At 51.1% G+C, this 19,935-nt stretch overlaps 1 long non-coding RNA gene across 1 annotated transcript; it reads left to right on the forward strand.

Annotated features, from left to right (window-relative positions):
• The first annotated feature begins 11,277 nt into the window (after positions 1-11,277).
• On the forward strand, positions 11,278-19,496 carry LOC138920880 (uncharacterized). Its single transcript, XR_011432841.1, has 2 exons — positions 11,278-11,629; positions 18,357-19,496. It is a non-coding gene; the product is annotated as an uncharacterized lncRNA (long non-coding RNA).
• Positions 19,497-19,935: the final 439 nt, after the last annotated feature.

A 19,935-nucleotide genomic window follows, 5' to 3' on the forward strand; every position in this document is an offset into this window, starting at 1 on the left:
TGTCACCAGTAGAGGTGTGCAGTGCACAACTTGTGAGGCCAGACTCCATGGCCTTGGCAACCCTCCGGAAGATCCCTTTGCAGACTCAGTGGGCTCTCAGTGCCCCTGAGAGTGGAGGGGAGGGGACTGTGTACGAGCTATGCACACACCCTGCAGATATTATCTTACTCAATCCTCACACCAAGCCTCCTGCATATGCTCGCTCTCAGTTTCCAGCTGAGGAAATGGAGATGTTGGGTAACTGTCCCAAAGTCAAACAGCCAGTAAGTGGAGGAGCTGGAAATTTAAACCCAAGCCTGTCTGTTGGTGAAGTCCATGCTCGCGCTCTGCCTCCCGCAGCAGGCTGTGGTGGGGCAATGAACACGACCGTGAACCCTCACTGTCGCAACAACCCTAGGAGTTAGAAATCGCTGATCCCATTTTGCAGATAAACGAACTGAGGCCAAAAGTTTAAGTTACTGGACCAAACGGTGCAGAGTGGAAACCCAGATCTCCTCCTTCCCAGTTCAGGCTCTTCCTGCTGCTCCGGGGACGACCTGGTTGGTTTCCTGGTGGGAAACGGGACGGAGGGCCTTTGAGGACCTCAGAACTCAGGGTACCTCTGAGACCGGGCGAGACCACCCGGGGCGCTCTCCAAGGCTGGGGGGCCTTGGTCAGCTGAGGTCCCGGGTCAGTGGAAGTCCTCACGTTCAGACGCCACCGGGGCCCCGAGTCTTCCTGGCCCGGCATCCCAGGCTCTGGTCCTCTCTGTGGTCCAGGGTCTGATGGAGGCGAGTCATCACCTGTGCTCTCTGGACAAGGCTGCACCTCCCCAAATTCACCACTAGATGGCGCCGCAGACCACGGCGGGAGGTCCCTCTTTTTCCACCGGAACCAGGGCCCTGCTTCTCCGGCTTCTTTCGAGGGGTCTGAGCCTCTTGCTTGCAGACAAAGGGGGAATCTGAAATCCTTCCGCGGGGCTTGGGGTCTCAGGGGGTGTCTGCTGGGGTGGCACCTGGGGACCCTAGAAACAGCTCGGCAAACTTCCCCAGGCTTTCAAGGTGGACAGGCCGGCACCTTCAGAGCAAGGAGTTACTAGTGTGCTGGCCAGCGAGGCTTGTGGGCAAAGCCCTGGGGTGGGGGTCTGCTGTCCCCCCGCCCCTCACCACCACCACCAGAAAAGAGACGCCTTCTTTCCCCTCCCCCTCCGTTCCTGGGAGGAAAAGGGCAGCCACAGCAGGAAACAGCGTCCATGTGCAGTGGGACCCCCTGGAACGGGCCAGTGGGGCGGGCTTCCCTGAGCCAGGTGGTCCGCGCGAGCAGAGCTCGAGGGCTGGCCGGCTAGAGGGCAGCGTTCACCGCGCAGAGCGGAGTGCTTCCGGCCCGTGCATCCTTCCGCGTCTTCTCGGGGCTAAGTGCTCGGGCAGCTTTATGATCAGGCAGGGAGGGGGGCGTGCGGAGCGTGAAGGGGAACCGTAGCCCCGCAGGGTGGCCCCGGGACTCCGGACGTGGAGCCTTGGTTGGGTGGAGAAGGGTCACTCCCATCACGAGGGATTGCAGATTCTTGATTCGGGAGACCCCAGACGCCAAAGTGATTCTGATGGAAAGAAAGTGACAGTCAGGGTTCTGCTTGGGGGTTCCTTAACCCAGGAAACATCTAGAGTTTGCACCCCACCCACAAGGTAGTGTGTGATTGCGGGAGTCAGGGTGGTGTGGAGGTTAAAGGCCCGGCTCTGCTATGCAGGGCATGTCGTCTATTCTCTATTCTCGGAGCCTCAGTTTCCTCACTTGTGAAGTGGGGACCAAGTAGCATTGGTTGGGGAGCTTTGGGCTACAAGTAATGGAAACATCGACTTCAGCAGGCTTTAATGATGAAGACGATTTATGGCCTCTTGCAAATGAAAAGTCCAGGGCAGGGAGGACTGCAGGTAAGGCCCGCTCCTGCAGCTCTCAAGGACCCAAGTTTTGTCCATCTTTTTGCTCTCCTTCCATGGTCTCAGCTGCAACCACAAGTCCCCTCTTGGTCCCCAAATAACTGTGAGCAGTAGTCAGGACTCAGTGCTCCTTCACACATGTCTAGCAGAAGAAAGAAGGTGACTTCCCCAATTATTGATCAAAGGGGCTGGGATCATCTCTTGATTGAAACGTCCTAGGTCATGTCCCCAGCCCTGAGCCAATCACTCTGGCTAGGAGGATGTCCTGAGCTGACCGCTGAGGCCTGCCCTGGAGCCTCCTCCATCCAGGGGGATGGCGTCATGGTGGTGGGTGTCAGGCAGCTGGAGCCACAGGACTCCAATGCCCCCAGGAAAGGGTCGGCTCTGTGTTTCTGTTTCACACTGCCCAGGCCTGGTCCTGGGCAGAGACGAGAGACCTCGAGATGATCCGAATGAGAGTGTATTGATGTCTGCCTTTCTGCCTCACTCTGGGGATGGCCCGGCTCCAGGTCCATGGGCTCCATCTCCCAGGACATTTTCTGGGAGCCGGGGAGAAATAACCCAGGCTTGTCAAATAATTCTTCGAGAATGCTCTTAGAGGGCAAGCGGTGCCTGCTTATGGGATTGTTCCTTCAGGAAGGGCTCTGATTCCCGCTTAGAAGCCCTCCCCAGGGATGAAGGCGGGGGTCCTGACAGTGGCTAAGGGGCATGTGCCGAGGGGCTCTGGGGGAGCTGGGCCGGTCTGCTCGAGTTCTCTTTTGAGCTTTGCCTTTGGCGGCTGAGAGAGACGCAGAGGAAGTCGGGTACCCTTTGGGGTCGGGGCCCCGGCACTCTCATCAGAGGTGGGCCATGACGATGCTTGCAGAAGGCTCACTGTGAGCCCCGAGGGCTGGATGCACACGCCCACTTCTCCGTGTGGTCGTCTTGGGAGGCAAGTGTCAGTGTCCCCAGACTGCGGGAGAAAAAGAGAGACCCCCCAAGACCTTAATAACTTCCTCCACTTAAACAGTAAGTGCCGGAGCTGGACCTCAGCCCAGGGCTGTCCACAGCCATGGCCATGGCACCGTTTCCTAAAGCCTGGAGGGCAAAGTGTGAGTCGCATGGGCATTATTGGCTGCTCGGGGAGAAAAGGGTTTATTATGTTGGAACAAATGTGAGAAAGCCTGACTACCCAAGGCTACCCGGGTGTGCTGTGGCATCTCAGCTGCTTAACTCCGTGGTGGACCCGGCCTCCAGCCCAGGCCTGGCCGTGTGGTAACCTTGACCGTCACTCTCTGCCTCTGGAAGGAAGTTTCACTGATGCAGGACAGCAGTGGGGAATATTAAAGACGCAAAATGCAGGGGCAAGTGCGATGTCTGGTCCCTCAGGAGGGGCTGGATACAGGTCAGCCTCCACAGGGTGGGCCTGGGGGTGTCAGGGGGTTACCACCCTACAGGGCCTGGGACAGCAGGATGGAACCCTCCCAACAACAATGCCCGGGAATCTCTCTGAGATGACCGTCAGGGCCACCCCTGCTGGGGCTTCATCTCCTGGGACCCCAGTCACTTGGCCCCAGTGGGGAGCCCTGGTTGGGGAGATGGCCCGCCCAGGGAGGAAGCCAGCCCTGGAGCCCTGGCTGAAGACGGAGGGGCACCTCGCTGCTCACACTGTCCATGAAGCTGCATCACCGTGGTGGCTGGCGTGGCCTTGGCTCCCACTGTCCCCCACTGTGCTCTGGAGCTGCCTCAGTCCCCTGGGCTGGCCAGCCGGCCCTCCCTCAGCTCACCAAGCACCCACGAGCCAATCGGCCTTACTCAGAGCAGGTCAGCTCTTTGCCGTGGGCAGGCCTCGCTCCTGCTTCTTTCCTCCTCTCGCTTGACTGGAGCCACGACCATCCGATGGCCTCCAGTCCGTCTCCCCGACTGCAGCAGCCCTCTCTGTGTCTGAATCCAGTCTCTGACATAGGCCCCTCCATCCTCTTGGGGGCCTGGCCAGCTCATGGCAAGAGATCAGATCACCAGGAGCCCCCTTCTCTTTCCGAGGAAGGCTTGTGGAATCCTTTAGATTCACAGGGGCTGGCACATGCTCCCTGCGCACATGCAGGAGCCCTCTGCATCCTCCGGGAGCACCCCCCTGCATCCTGCAGGAGCCTTCCTGGCAGCTTGCTCATTACAGAAGCTGACCCTCTTGTTTCCTCCTCGAGGTGGCAGGACCAGGGACTCTCTCTGGATAGCCCCAGGTGCCCGGATGACTGGGCAGATGACCCAGCTTTTCAGGTCCACAAATTGCTCTCACCCACTTCCCACCGCACACCTGGAAGGAGGCAGGGAAAAGACAACAATGCCTCTGAGCCTGCAGGGCGCTCTCCACAGGTGCCTCCCTTACCTGCTGACCACAGCCAGGCCCGTGGGAAGGGGATGAGATGGAGACTGAGGGAGGAGGCAGCTCAGCCCCAGGCTTGAGGTCGCTGCCCTGGGCTTGCCCACCCTGCGCTCTGGCTCCTGGAGTTTGCTGGCCCTGCACCGTCGTGGGGCTGACCCATGCTCATCAGGCTTTGATGTCCAGGAGCCTACTGTGCACAGAACACCTTCACAGCTGCCTGAAATTTAACATAAAATTTACAGAGGTTAATTTTTTTTGAGGAAAATCAGCCCTGAGCTAACACCTGCCACCAATCCTCCTCTCGTTTTGCTGAGGCAGGAAGACTAGCCCTGAGCTAACATCCGTGCCCATCTTCCTCTACTTTATATGTGGGTCACTGTCACAGCATGGCTTGACAAGTCGTGCATAGGTCCACACCCAGGATGCAAACCGATGAACCCTGGGCCGCTGAAGCGGAGCGTGTAAACTTAACCACCGCACCAGCAGGCCGGCCCCTAGGTTAATTATTTTTAAGACAATTTATTTTCCTTAAGTAACTTCAACTTATGAATCGTATTTATTTTGCATCCATCTGGGAACTTCTAACAGTCACTTTCAAGGGACCCTTTTAAGTTTGGTGAACTCAAGTCACAAAAACCCTCGTAATTGATCAATCCTGTTAATTAAGCTCTGTCAGGCAGTTAAACAATATTTACAGATTTAATCTACTTGATTCCTTCCTAAGGGCTTCAACCTCGTCACCCGCACTTTAGAGAACGCTAGTGAAGCTGATATGTCTGAACTCAGAAACACGGTGCTCTCGGGGCCTCGTGGAGGTTCCGATTCTGTTTCCCTGGCGGGTGCGTTTCTCTTATGCCTTCAGCTTAGATTCACCAGCCCAGAAGGAGCGGCACATTTTAAACTAGAATCAGCTGTTCAGAAGGACCAGCTGAAAAAGCTATGCTGTGGGAGCCTCTTTCTCTTAAACGTTGCAAACACTTCAAAACACACACACAGACCAGGCTGAACTACCCAGATCCCAGCTCCCCCCACGGCCTCCCCAGAAATCCCTTCGTTAGCATGAACTGTCAGGCGGGGCCCACAGCCCCAGGTGTGGGGAGACACCTTGTCACATTGGATATTCCCAGGACGCAGCAAGAACTCGCCCTTTTTTGGAAGGTGCAGGGTTTGGACACCCCGACCCCACTGAGTTAACCCTTTGCTGCACGAGGACTGTGGTCCAGAAAGGGGTGAGTGTGTGTGGGGGTCCTGAGGACCCCTCTGAGTACCCCTCCCCGCCTGAGAACTTGAGGCTGGGCGCAGGGCTGGGAGCTTGGCTTTGCTGGAGGCGCGGTGGGATGAAGTCTTTCGTGGGTCTGAGTCTGGCATTGGGGGGAGGGGCTGGGGCTCCTGGGGCAAGAGTCTGGCCAAGCCTCCTCATCTGTAAGATGGCTGGAATGTGCAATGATGCAGGAGCATGACTTGATCCAAGAAGGGTCTTTGCAAACTGTCACAAGCATTAGAACCAGTGTGTGTGTGTGTGTGTGTGTCGGGGGAGGGGGGGCGGCGTGTACAGGGTATTGCAGATTCCAGGGCCCGACCTGCAGGACTCTGAGTCAATAAACTGGAGGTAGCCTCTTTTTTTTTTTTTTGGTGAGGAAGATTGGCCTTGAGCTTACATCTGAACATCTGTGCCAATCTTCCTCTATTTTATGTGGGATACTGCCATAGCATGGCTAGAACAGCAGTGGTAGGTCTGTGCCCGGGATCTGAATCTGCAAACCCTGGGCTGCTGAAGTAGACCATGTGAACTTAACCACTATGCCACCAGGCCGGCCCCTAGCCTCATTTTTTAATCCACATTTTTTCCAAGCTTCAGATGACCCTCCCACAGGGCTCCAAGCATGGCTGGAATCTTCTTGGCAGATTTCGAAATGCGAGCCGGACCCTCATGACTCCAGGCAGCTCAGGCTGGCATGCGTTGTAGATGCTGGTGAGGACTGGAATCGGAGGTCCCACCCTGAGGCCCTGATCCTTGGACTGGTCTTTGTGGGGCGCCGTGGAGCAAATCGTGGAGCTGCAGATGAAGTAAATACTTGAGCACCTGCTCTGTGCAAAGCAAAGGTAGACATTCTGGGGAGAGAACGAGGAATAAGACACAGCCTTGCCTCTGAGGATTAATTACTGAGTAGGGAGGATGGGCAAGCAGAAGCCAGAGCTCAGGTCAGAACAGGAAACTGCCAAGGACAGGGGCTGCTGGGGGCCGAGCCCTGGAGCCTGTCTCCAGCATAAGCAGGTAGGGGCCGCGTGTCCTGGGGCCTGGCCCTGCTGGGGACCCTCGGCTTGGCAGACCCTCCCTGCCCAATTCTGACCCAAGACTCTTCAAGCCGGAACTTTCTCTCTCCCCTGACATCCCACGCACTCTCAGGACAATTTGAGAAACGGCAGTTTGAGGTTTCTCTCCTGGCCGCCTTGTAATTAGGATCCCACAACACAGTAAAGCTACCTTCCCCGAGGCCGAGCTGCCAGGAGATGCTTCTCTTGTCTTCCGCAGCGAGCCCCTGCACCCTCCACAAGGCTGAAGAAATGAGAGGCTGCGGGGTCCCTGTGGTTCTCGATGACACGGACACTGTACATGGGGTCCCATGAACACACCTCAAACCCTGTCCAAACGTCAGACAGTCCAGCAGCTGGCCGGTCCTTGGCCTCTCCAAATAGCGCCTCATCTTCCCCTGAGGCCTAAACTTCCCTGGGGAGGACCGTTCCCCAGCCTGGCCGGTGCGGGGCAGCCCCAGCTCCCAGCTCCTCATACTCGGATAGTGGGCTTGTCCTCCGCCCCCTCTCCCGGCCGGGCTCTGGGGGGTGCTGATTAGACTGCAGAGGGGGGAGGCGGGCAGGAGGCAGGAAGGGGAGCCCGGTACCCAGCTCCCGACTCTGCCCTCAGTCTGCCTTGAGGCAGCAAGTCCATTCTGTGGATTTTTCCGGACTCCGAGGCCCACACCTATGAACCTGGAAGGACTTCCGATGTCCAGCTTGGCTGGATGGTGAAAGATGATGTCTGCTGAGGGCACACGGGGGGAACCTCTGAGATGGGAAGGGTCGTCCTGCTTTCTGATCTGTATGCCCGATTCTCTCAGCAGATGTGTTTGTGAGAATGCGATTGCTGGTCGTTGTCGGTGTGCCAGCCTCTGACGGCTCTTAGCTCTTACACCTGCCTGCCTCCCTCCACCCTCTCTCAGGTGAGAACCCTCGCCAGGCTGGCAGCAGGTGCCTCCCCATGAGCGGTCAACTGGAAGCCCCGGAGGTGGACTCCGAAGGCGGGGGGTGGGGGCCTGACACTTCCAGTCCAGCTGTGGCCGAGAAAAGGGGCATTTGCTGCTTTGCTAATCTGTTTGAAGGACGGACGTACCATCCAGAGATGGCTTTCTCCCAAGTCACTGAAGGACAAAGATGGACAAGCACACCACTGGCCTGGCTGGCCCCGGGCCATGCTGTGGGCAGGAATTAGGCAGCAGCATCTGTTGGGGAACAATGCACAGCAGCCCTTGTCCTGAGGACGTGGGCAAGCTCTCAACTAACTGCCGTTTCTGGAAAAAGAGAACCCAGTCTTCCCAGAGAAGCTGGCTTCACAAGGATGCACCCTGTCCTGCCTCTCGTCTTCTGCAGCGGTAAAGATAATCGTGGCTCTCGTGTGCAGAACATCACCTGCATTAAGCCCTTGGCATTCATGACCCTATTGAAACCTCACCACAACGTGCTGAGATCAATCCTGCCATCCTCAGTTCTCTTTAGTGACGCTAAGTGACTGCCTGAGGCCCTGGCTGGCTCAGCCCAGGCACCCAGCTGGCACCCACGTGGCCATTTCCAGTGGTGGCAGAACAGAAAATGGAGACATGGAAGTCGTGTGCTGGCTTCCTGTGGCTGCTGTAACCAATTACCACAAACTTCATCATTGAAAACAACACAGATTTATCACCTTACACCTCTGGAGGCCGGAAGTCTGACGGGAGTCTCACTGGGCTCAAATCAAGGTGTGGGCAGGGCTGTCCCTCCTGGAGGGTCAGGGGCCGACTCCGTTCCTCGCCTTTCCCAGCTTCCAGAGGCCGCCCTCCTTTCTTGGCTCGTGGTCCTTCCTCCATCTTCAAAGGCAGAAGGCGGGGGGTGGGGGTCGAGTCTTTCTCACTTTGCATCACTCTGAGCTTCTCTTCTGCTTCCCTCTGCTACATTTAAGGATCTGGTGATTACTTTGGGCCCACCCGGATAATCCAGAATAATCTCCCTATTTTAAGGCCAGCTGGTTAACAACTTTAATTCCATCTGCTTCCTTAATCCCTTTGCCGTGTAAGATAATACATTCACAGCTTCCAGGATTAGGGCCGGGACGGGGTTTCAGCTCGGTGGGGCACGTTCACAGCTGTGCCCCCCGTGGCGGGTTTTCACTCCGTAACTCAGACTGGCCACCCCTCCGAGGTCCAGTCTTTACCTGCAGGGGTGTGCTGGGGCCAGCTCATACTGGCTTTTGAGAGCCAAGTGTTAAACAGCTGTTAGTAATAAATTGTATAAACATACAATTAAATGAATTATATTAAAACAGAGGTAACAAGTGCTCAAAACTCACCACTTTCTACCTATTTTACTCCACGTTACCATCATCTACACTCTTGTGGTTTCTTACCTCTTTTGAATCCGAATGGCAGAAATCCTAACACGGCCCACAGCAAGTGTCTTTCCAACTCTGGGTTCAGCAACGTCCTGGTGGCGGCTGAAATTGTCCTTGGCGGAGTGCTTACATCACAGGAATCAGCAGGTGCCTACAAATCAGGGCTTGCTTTCTTTTGTTATTGGTCGTTTAGACTTAAGATTCAGTGGCGGGGAAAACACTAGTAATGCAACTTAACCTAAAAGTGTGTCATGTTCGTATCGCCGAACAGCACAGAAAATTGTCAGATCATAATTGAACTGCAACTGTAGGTTGGCTACAAATATAAGAGTTTGGCAAAACGCAATGAAACCATTCAGGGTGAGTCGATTGGCTATATGGGATTTACAATAAAAAGTACCATCTATTGTTATTTGTAAACTGCATGCTATCCTCCCTTTCTGTCAATAAAATGGAGAATAAGCTGATGTACTGACGTGCACACATCCGTCTTTTTGTAGAAAGCTGCTTGTTAAAGGCTCTCCAGCACACCACTGCCTGCCCCTCCCCCAGCCTCACCTCCCAGCACCTTGTGCTCTGTGCTCCCGTCCTCTGAACCACTCACATCTTCCAGAATCCTCCCTGCTGGTACACATGCTGTTTGCTCAGTATGGCGTGACCCCACCCCACTCCACCCCTGTCCCATCACCCAGCGGATCCTGCCTGTCCTTCAGGCACAGCCCGGGAGCCATCTTCCCGGGAGGCTGGCCTGGGCCCAGGTTGGGTTCTCATTGCTCCCTCATTCTCGCCATCTCGGCTCACAGTGCACCCCACAGAATCAGGCTCGCCTCCCTGGCTTTACCACTGGCCCCGGCTGTGCACGGAGTCTGGTGCAATTCCCCCAAAGTCGGTGCTCAGCAAACCTCCACGTGGTGGAATGGGTAGAATACTCACGTAGGGAGTTGGTGTTGTTCTTGGCTGGGTCCGGCCCTTCCACCTGTCTTTCCTGGGACGCAAAGGAGGAGAGGAGAGAAGAGAGCGCTGGGGTCGACACAGTCCTGAGGAGAGCCGCCTCCCAGCAGGTGGGCTCTTCCAGGCCCCCATGGTGGGGGGATTGGGGAGTGTCACATATCAGCCCCTGTGTCTGGAGGGGGGGCCTTTTGCCTCAACACCTGGCGTCCCTGACAAAGAGTTTGTTTCTGTGGATACCCTGGGGATGGGAGCCCAGGTAGATTAGGGTCCCCCCCAGAGGGATCCCAGTAGCTGAGATCCTGCACCACATGTGCTCGGAGGAGAAATAGGAGCGAGGGTAATGCGGTTAACAGGGAGAAGGCCCTGGGGGGAGCCCTTGGCACAGATGTGGAGGCTGCTGTCCGTGTGGGCCCCCCTTCTCCACCCTTACCAGGGCTCAGCGGCAAAGGCAGGAGGCACTGATGGGGGGCGAGGCGGGCCTCCCTGGCTTCACGCTGTGGAGCAGCTCCTGGTGGGTGGGACGATGGGGAGATGAGATGGGATGCCAGGAGAGGTGCCAAGACGGGCAGCAGTGATGGTGGCAGCGCTGGCCGGCACCTTGCAGTGTGAGGCCTGGGCTGGGCCCTTTCCTTACACACAAGCCCACGTGGGCACCACTCAGAATTGCCCCACTTTACGGGTGGGGGACTGAGGTTGGCACCTCTGGATGTCAACACCAGGACAGCCTCTTAGACCAGGCTCTGAGACCACCACCGAATTCTCCCCAACTGTGCTCTTAAACACTTAGTGCTGTTTTCAGGTCACTCGCCCTCCTTGAGGCTGTGGAGCTCCCACAGGGGAGCCTGTGCCCTCTGTCCCCGCTCGCCTGGGGCTCCACCCCTGGCCCTCTCTGACCCCCGGGGGCAGCCACCCATCCTGGTGCCTCTACATGGAGTCGAGAGTCAGCGGAAACCGCCAGGAGCACCCAGGAAAACTCGCTGGCCTAGGACATGGGAAGGAGAGATAGAGAGGGACGGACCAAGCTCAGAAGGACTGGAGGCCAGTCACAGGCCACAGCCAGCGGGGGCTCGGCCGGCCCAGCGCCACCGCTCGAGTGCCTGCAGGAGCCCCCCGCACTCCTTCACCCGTCTCCTGGGTGTGGTGGGGTTACTGTGGCCCAAGGAGCCACGTTCTCTTAGAATCTGAAGGAATTCAGGACAGTCAGCTGAAGGCCAGAAGAGTTCTCGGAGTAGCTGGGCCGGGAACATCGCCAGAGCTGGCAGTGACTTTGCAAACATACCTAGAATTGCTTCAGTCGGAGAAGTGACAGGCTCGAGGTGGGAACGACTCCCGGGCAAGGGTCACCCGGGTGGTTGTTTATCTTACCTCAGCGTTACACACCAACACACACACGTGCAGGCACACGTAGACGCACAAACACGTAGCCTCTCACACGCCCAGACACACAGAGACACTCACACACAAGCAGACAGACACCCCTGCACACTCACACAGGCACACAGACACATAGACACACAGGTATGTGGACACACACACAAGCACACAAACACCCCCAGTGGCCATGGCAGGCGCTGTGGTTTAGCGGCCGCCCTCCTGGTGCAGGTGGCTCCTGTTTGTATTAAGACTGCCAAACCCAAGCGAGTTTTCAAAGTACTCACGGTTATAATCTCCTCACTTCAGCAGTCTCTTGAGGGAGACTCTGATATTCCCGGTTTATTTTTCAGATGAAGAAATAGGCTCGAGGAACCCCCTGAGAGGCAACGGGTAAGAAGAAGAGATGGAGGGAGGGGCGGAGCTGGGGGGGGGGGAGAGGGCAGGGAAGAGGAGCAGGGGCGGAGGGGAGAGGAGCAGGGGTAGAGGAGAGGGGAGAGGAGCAGGGGCAGAGGAGAGAGGAGCAGGGGTAGAGGGGAGAGGAGCAGGGGCAGGATGTGGCACTGGGAGGCTGCAGAGACGCCAGGGAAGGTGGGAGTGGAGGAGCAGCTGGGCTTCTGCACGTGGTGTTGGACGAGGCGAGCTGGTGGGTAGGACTGACCGGGCCAGGTGGAGGGGCTGCTTCTTAGGGAGCCTGGCAGTGACAGGCAAAGCCAAGCCAGTCGCCAAAGATGCTCCTGGTTTAAAGGCAGATTTGCTCAGCAGGAGCAGGAGCAGGTTTGCAGGCCCGTGAGAAGGCAGGGAGGGTGCAAGAGGCACCGAGGGAGTGGCTGCTGGAGTAATGGGGCAGGGTGGGCAATTCCAGGGCGGACGGCATGAGCAGGGGGTACTGCCAGCCTTGGAATGGAGAGGAAGTAGGAGAAGGAAGAGAAAGGAGTGGGAAGATGTGGATTCAGTGCGGACAGTGTGGGGCCAGGTGGAGGGTGGAGACTGGGTATGGAGCCTGTGCTGGTGGCTCGCTTCCCACGGCAGTAGGAGGGGAGGCCATGAGCTCAGAGCTGGGGGCTGGCAGTATGATGGGCAGTTAGTGATTGGGGCCGATGACCATTTAAAAACACTTCATATTTTGAAATAAGTGTGGATGCACTTGCAATTCTGAGAAATAATTCAGAGAGATCTGACATACCCCACCCTTTCCCCCAGTGCTAGCATCTCGCGTGACTCCAAGACTCATTGGTACTTGGGCTCCCTCAGCACCTCCCCAACATGGCCCCTCCTGGCTTCTACACCATCTTTCATCCAACTAGAAAACCCGGCCTACTGACCTGCACACCCCCTGGGAAGACCCCTAACAGCCTATACTAGTTTGCTGTGGCCTCCAGGTACTAGGATGCAGCTAGCAATCAGCCAAGCCGGTCAGGTGTCTTTGGTTTGGATGTGGCTGCAAAGCCAAGAGGATAGGATACAGGAACTCACAGACCTGGTGGAACAGCCAAAGAACAAGCTTCAGAAAGGGCGGTTTCCAGGCAGCTTTAGGGGTCCAGGGAGGAATTGCCCCCCACCCTCCATCACCCTGATCAAGGCCACGGGTCAGAGAGTTCCACTGGCCCAGCTGTGTCTGGTCCCCACCATTGGCCAGGAGATGGAGCTCCTCAGTGGACAGGCCCCTAATCCTGCACAAAATGGTCAGTGGTCAAGGGCAGGCCTCCAGAGTCAGAGAGCTGTGACCAGAAGAAGGGGAAAGAAACTGATTAGTTTGGCTCCCCAGGCCTCGGTTTAGCGTCGGGGAGAATTACAGGTGAAACCAGAGGCCAGAGCCTCCCACAATGCTCAAATGAGAACCTTGGGGTGAAGAGGGGGTGGACACACATGTTTTTGAGACTGTCCCACGATGGACATTGTCTGATGTTGTACTGATAAGCAGAGAGTGCTGGAAACATGTACAAATCCAAAAACAAAAGGAATCCTAGCTCCCGGAGATCATAGTTAAAATCGCGTCTACGTTGAGTCCGTGTCTTGCTGTCATAAAACGGAGTCACTATTAGCAAGAAGCTTCCGGTGACATTCTATTTAAACTATGAGAGTTCATTTTATGTAACACAACCTGGAGACTGTGATGTTTGTTTTACTTATTTGTGCTGAGAAATTATATTTACTCACATTTTGTTCATTATAGCAAATTGGATTTACTCACCAACCTTATTATATTTAACCTACAAACGACCTTGTTTTAACAACCCAAGCAGCATTGTAAAAGAATGGTTTTAGATTTTCTTTCAATAAGGAAAACACCTGTTTTTCTTATTACGTAGAAAAAAATGCGGTAAGAATGTAAACAGTGATTAGAACTGATACACTGTTAAAATGCACGGCAAGACTTCCGGTTCCAAAATGGTGGTCTAAGTCAGCATTCCCCTTCTCCCCGAGGAAGACCTGCACAGAACAAGAGGGATGAGGACAGAAGTATGAACTCTGTCTGCAAGGAAAAGAGGCTGCACGTGAGACTTCAAGCCATAACACAGGTGGAGGGGATAGCAAAGCAGTGGCAAGAGATCGTGCAGCTGCAAATGTTCGAAAAGGCCATTAGATAACTCATGGCCAAGGCGAGCTCTCTTGAGTGGACAGGGGAGGTGAGGTCCACGTGCAGCCACAGGGAGCTTTCCCAAACCTGACCTGGGTCTGAGAAGCAGAGCATGTGGGACTAAATGAGGAATTACCTGGCAAATCACACTCTAGGAAGCTGTGTGCATGCCACATCTTCTTATAAACAGAGAAAGCATAATCTACTCAAATACGAGAGAGCTAAGATCAAACGCATGTCAGGTCATTGAATGTAAACGCTGTAAACTTAACAGTTAGAAGCCCAGTTGTATACCCTATCCAGGAGGTAATCCTACACTGGTGGGACTGTGGAAGGTTAAAAATCCAAAGGATGCGCAAAGGTCCAGTGGTTAATGTCAGGCGAGGCTGACTTTTAGGTAGAAAAGCACTAAGCAAGACCAAGAAGGGCTCTTTAGAATAACAAAGAATGAAATTCACAACAAACACATCCCAGTCATGAATACTTACATACCAGATCTGTTTCAACACGAGCAGAGTGAAAATTACAGGAGAGACAATGAAGGATATGTGGGATCACAGTACTAACAGGAGACTTTTCAGAAAATCATGGTCGTGGTTTATTTGTTAACTGTTTTTTGTATTTTCCCTAATATTTTACTATGAAAAAGTTTCAAATACCCAGAGAAGTTGAAAGAATTCTACAATGAAACATTCCTATACCCACCCTCTAGATCAGGGGTCAGCTGACCCTCACTCATTACCTGTTTCTGCATGGCCTGCAAGCTGATCGTGGCTTTATGCTTTTAAACGGTTGAAGATCAAGAGAACAAAAATATTTTGTGGCACATGAAAATTATGTGACATTCACATTTCAGCGTCCACAGATAAAGCTATGTGGGCTCACGCATTCATTTACATATTGTCCATGGCTGGTTTCTTGCACGAATGGACAAGCTGAGCGGAAGGGACAGAGACGCTGTGGCCCATAAAGTCTGAACTATTTACTATCTGGCCCTTTACAGAAAAAGTTTACCGACCCCTGCCTAGATTCTAAAGTTAACATTTTTCTATAACTGCTCTGTCACACGTTTGTCCATCCCTCCATCCACCCATTAATCCACATGTTTTTGGGGATGCATTTTAAAGTTGTAGACATCAGTACACTTCACTCTTTAAATACTTCAGCACGCATATCGTTAATTAGAGTTCATTCTTAGTTTATGGGGTTTTTTAAAGGTAAAATTTACTACCAGCAAAATGCATAAAATTTAAGTCTAATCCAAACATTTTTCAAGATAAAATTCCTCCATGGCCTTTCCCAGGCCCCATCACCCACGGAAGCAGCCAGAGTTCTGATGTTTTCCCACCATAGACTAGTGTTGCCAGGTCTGGACCTTCATATAAATGGAATCGCACAGCATGTGCACTTGTGCGTCGGGGTGCTTTCGCTTGGCGTAATATTTGGAGAAGCCGCCTGCTGGATGTAACGGTCGTGCAGGTCGTCTTACTGAAGAGCGTCATTCCGTTGTATGAACCTGCCGCCGTTTGTTTATTTATTCTCCTGATGATGGCTGCCCAAGCTGATGCCAATATGTGGGCTTTATGGATAAAGCTTCTGGAACAATCCCTCTGATGCTTTCTCTTCTCTTCGGTAAAAAGCTAACAGGGGAAGGTTGGCTCATGGGTGGATGTATGTTTAGTTCTGTAAGACACTGTCAGACATGCTTCCAGAGTGGTTGTACCATTTTACCTCCCGATGTTTGACAGTCCAGCTGTTCCAAGTCTTTACTAACAATTGGTGTGGTCATTCCTTTTAATTTTAGCCATTCTGGTGGGTGTGCAATGATATCTTGTGACTTATTTGGATTTTCCCAACTACTAACGATGTTGGGCATCTTTTCATGTGCCGTTTTGACCTTCATACATCTTCCTTTGTCAAGTAAAAAATTAGATGAATTTTTGCCAGGTAAATATTTGTGTAACGATAGTTACTTGTTCATGGGTGAATATTATAAGACTGAGGATTCAGTATTGTGGATGTTTTTTGATGCTGATGTAATCAGTTAAAAATAAACAGCTGTTTAAAAATTTACCTTTATTGAGGTATGATTTCCCTAGCCAACAATACAGCCATTTTAAGTGTACACCCAATAAATACGACATGAGGTAAGTTTAAGGCTCATTTTTTTTCTCATAGGGACATCCTGTTGTTCCAGCACCATTCGCTAGAAAGACTATCCCCTCCCCCATTGACTTACCTTGGCATCTTTGTTGAAAATTAATTGATCATATATCTGAGGGTATATTGCTGGATTCTCCATTCTGTGCCACGAATCTATATGCCTGTTTTTACATCAATACCACAATGTCTTGATCACAGTAGCTTTTTAGTAAGTCTTCAAATCAAGTAGTATAAGTCCTCTAATTTTATTCATTTTCCTAAAAACTTCTGGCTGTTCTAGGTCCTTTGCATTTCCTTATGAAATTTTATAATCAGCTTGTCAATTTCTACAAAAAAAGACTGCTAGGATTTTTTGGAAGAATTTACACAGAATTAATATTATTTCTTCCCAGTAGAATTCACCAAAGAAGCCATCTGGGATTAGAGTTTTCTTTAAAAAATGTTTTTAACTACAAATTCAATTTCATTAATAGATATAGAGATATTCAGGTTATTTATTTTTTTGAGTGAGCTTGGGTCATTTATGTTTTCCAAGAAATTTGTTCAGGTAATTTCTTGTCAAATGTATTTGTGTAAGTTGTTCATAATATTCCTTTATTATTCTTTTAGTGTTTATAGTATCTATATTGATGTCCTTGTAATTCCTAAAATTGGTGATTTACGTCTTTTTTCATTTTTGAATTTCTGATTTTTCTGGCTAGAGATTTATCAGTTGTACTGATCTCTTCAGAGAACTTGGTTTTGCTTTCATTGAATTTTCTACCCTTTTTCTATTTTCTGTTTCATTGATTTCCACCTGTTATTTCCTTCCTTCTTAATTTGGAGTTAATTCACTCTTTCTAGCTTCTTGACTTGTAAACTTAAATCATTGATTTGAGGTCTTTTTCTTTTCTTCTATAGCATTGAAAGCTACAAATTTCCTTTTAAGCACTACTTTAGCTGCATTCCATAAATTTTGATATTTTGTGATTTCATTTTCATTCAGTCCAAAATATTCTCTAATTTCTTTTGTGATTTCTTCTTTGCCCCATGGGTTATTTAGAAGTATGTTATTTAATTTCCAAACTTTAGGAGATTTTCCACATACTTTTCTGTTATTGATTTCCAGTTTAATTCTTTTATGGTCAAAAAACAGACATTACATCATTTGAACCGCTTGCACTTATTATGATTTGGTTTATGGCCCAGGATATGGCCTCTCTGGGTGAGCGTTCCATGTAGACTTGAAGAGAATGTACTTTGTAGCTGTTGGGTGGAGTGTCTGCAACTGTACACGAGGCAAGTTGGTTAATACTGTGCTCCTGAGTAAAGGCAATATTGTTACTAATTTTCTATCTACTTGTTCTAGCAATGATTGAGGGAGGAACACTTAAATCTCTGACTAAAATTCTCGATTTGTCTATTACTCCTTTTAAGTCTGTCAGCTTTTCCTTTACGTATTTTTGAAACTCTGTAATTAGGTGCGTTTATGTTAAGAATTGTGACAGCCTCATGATGAACTTATTCCTTTATCATTCTGAAATTTTCCTCTCCATCCTGGTGATAGTCCTTGTTCTGAAGTCGACTTTGTCTGACATTAATATGGCTGGTCCAGCTATTCTCATGCCTAGTACGTGCACAGTACATCTTTTTCCATCCCTCTCCATTGAATCTACCTGTGTCATTGTATTTAAAACAGGTTTCTTGTAGACAATCTCTGTTCAGATTCTGCTTTCTGGCCCCCTTTGACAATCTCTGCCTTTTAATTGGAGTGCGTAGCCCATTTATGTTTGAGATAATTTGGGATATAGTTGGGTTTAAATCTATCATCTTGTTCTTTTTTTCCTCCCATATGTCAATCAATTGAGCAGTGAGTATTTTTTTTTATTGTGGTAAAATCTACATAAGATACATTTTAAATTGAGTACTTTTTGGTATTGCATTTTATCTCCACTTTGGCTTGTCGGTCGCACTTCATTGTTGCGTTGTGGTCGCTGCATTGTTGTTTAGTGTTATGCACTGTTGTATCTCTAACTCCTCACAATCTACCTTCATCACCTCACGCCTCCTCACCTAAGAGAGTGAGACATTCATTGCAGCTGCCACTGCATACTTTCGTTTTCCCCATCCCTTCCTTTGTAATACTGTTTTCCTACATTTCACTTGTACACACGCTAGGAATCCCACAACACGTGGTCCTCATTTTTTTAAAGCAGGTCTTTTAAAATCACAATTTAAAGGAAAAATAACTTTCCAATAAAAATATCGTGAACATAAAATGCCAGAATAACACACAAGGGCACTGCTTCTTCCTCTTGCTTCCAGAGTGGATCATTTGTCCTGTGATTATAGCGTTTTTTATGCTGTTATTATTTATTTGTCTTTCTCTCGCATTAGACAATAAAGTCCTTGAAAGCTGAAACAATATCTATTCATCCTGTAACCTCAGCACTGTGCCTGGGGCTCAGAGGAGTTCAAATGTTGGGCCACTCACTCGTTTCCTGACTACCCAACGCACTGACTGACCCACTGACGGCTGAAAATGCAAACACTGAACACACATGGAATGCGCTCGAGGAGGCCGACCGGAGGTGCACACGGCCTCCTGATCCCTTTTATACGTACCTTCTCCCCTCGGTCCTCACTCTTGCCGTCAACCTCCCATTCAAATTTGACAGGCAGGAAGAGGAAAACATGGACTTCCAAAGCTCCCTTCAAAGATGCGCGACCTTAAAAGGTGACAGATCAGGACTCAGGGTGGAATCTGACTTTGGCTACCATCCAGGAGCTGCTGGGCGTGCCCCACTGGGTACGTCACGGTTTCTGGAGGCTGCAGATGTGTTTGTGTTGGGAACAAATGCGACTGTGGGTGGAGTCTGCGAGTGAAGTGTGGATCACTTCTGGATTGTGCTCTAGAGCCTGGAAAGCGGTCTAGAGCCCTGGGCCTGCTGCTAGAGTCTTTGTGGACCTGACTGCTCCGGATCTCACTGGGGAAACAGAGGCAGCTAAGCAGCAGCATCAAATGCAAAGAATTCTCTGTAACTGAACTGGAGCACTGACTGCTTAGCAATGCAGGTGGCATCATCGTCTGGGCTGTGGAGATATCTGCCCCCAGCCTTGAAGTGAAGTACTGAGCGCTAGCTAAAGCGGTTGGGCGGCTCAGGAGGAGTTAAAACCAGCTCACAACGGGCGGCAGTGAGTTCCGAAAATGAAGATGTGGAAACATTTCTCTTCTAGCATTTTGAATTCAGAACAATCAGAGCATTATGGATTTTACTCTGCTTTGCTGACCTTTCTCTAATGTTCTAATGCTTGAAATGTTGAGAGGATTATAAAAATGTTCACAATGCGCTTTAAAAAAAAGTCTCTACATAAATAAAGAAAAAAACAAAGATAATATTTCCCCCTTGCAGCTAGTTTTACCCTGCTGTTTTAGGGGAGAACTTATTTCAAGAGGGATCTTTAATGCATATGTAAAGTTTTTTTTAAAGCTAAAGAATTTTCTTTTAAATGTAAAATTAAAATTAAGTTCAACGATCTTCCTGTTTCATCTTTTATTTATTTAGCACTTTGCATTAAGCACTTCTCCATGGACAAGGAGGGTAGCATGCGCCCGTCACTGTGGTAGAAGGCAGACGGTGTTTCATGCCCCAAGTTGGGCGTGGGACAGTCCCCGCCAGTGATCACCCACGCTCTCTAGATCTATATTTGTCTTTCTCACGTGCTTATGGATTAGCCATTAGTCTCCCCATTCACTGCACCACAGGACTGGAAAGGCCTTTGATGATAATATATTGTGGTGGTTTTTAAACTTTTATTTTTAGCCAAGGAGCCCACTGTTTGGGATTCAGATGCAAGAGGAACTGCCTGGTGGCAAAAGGGATCTCTGGCCCCTCCCCACCGGCCCACGGCCTGGCCCAAGCCCTGGGCTAAGCCCTGGCCTGTGGCCAGTTTGAAAACCACTGACCTAGCCCAA

This window comes from Equus caballus, chromosome 26 (assembly GCF_041296265.1).
Source record: "Equus caballus isolate H_3958 breed thoroughbred chromosome 26, TB-T2T, whole genome shotgun sequence".
Classification (NCBI taxonomy): Eukaryota; Metazoa; Chordata; class Mammalia; order Perissodactyla; family Equidae; genus Equus; species Equus caballus.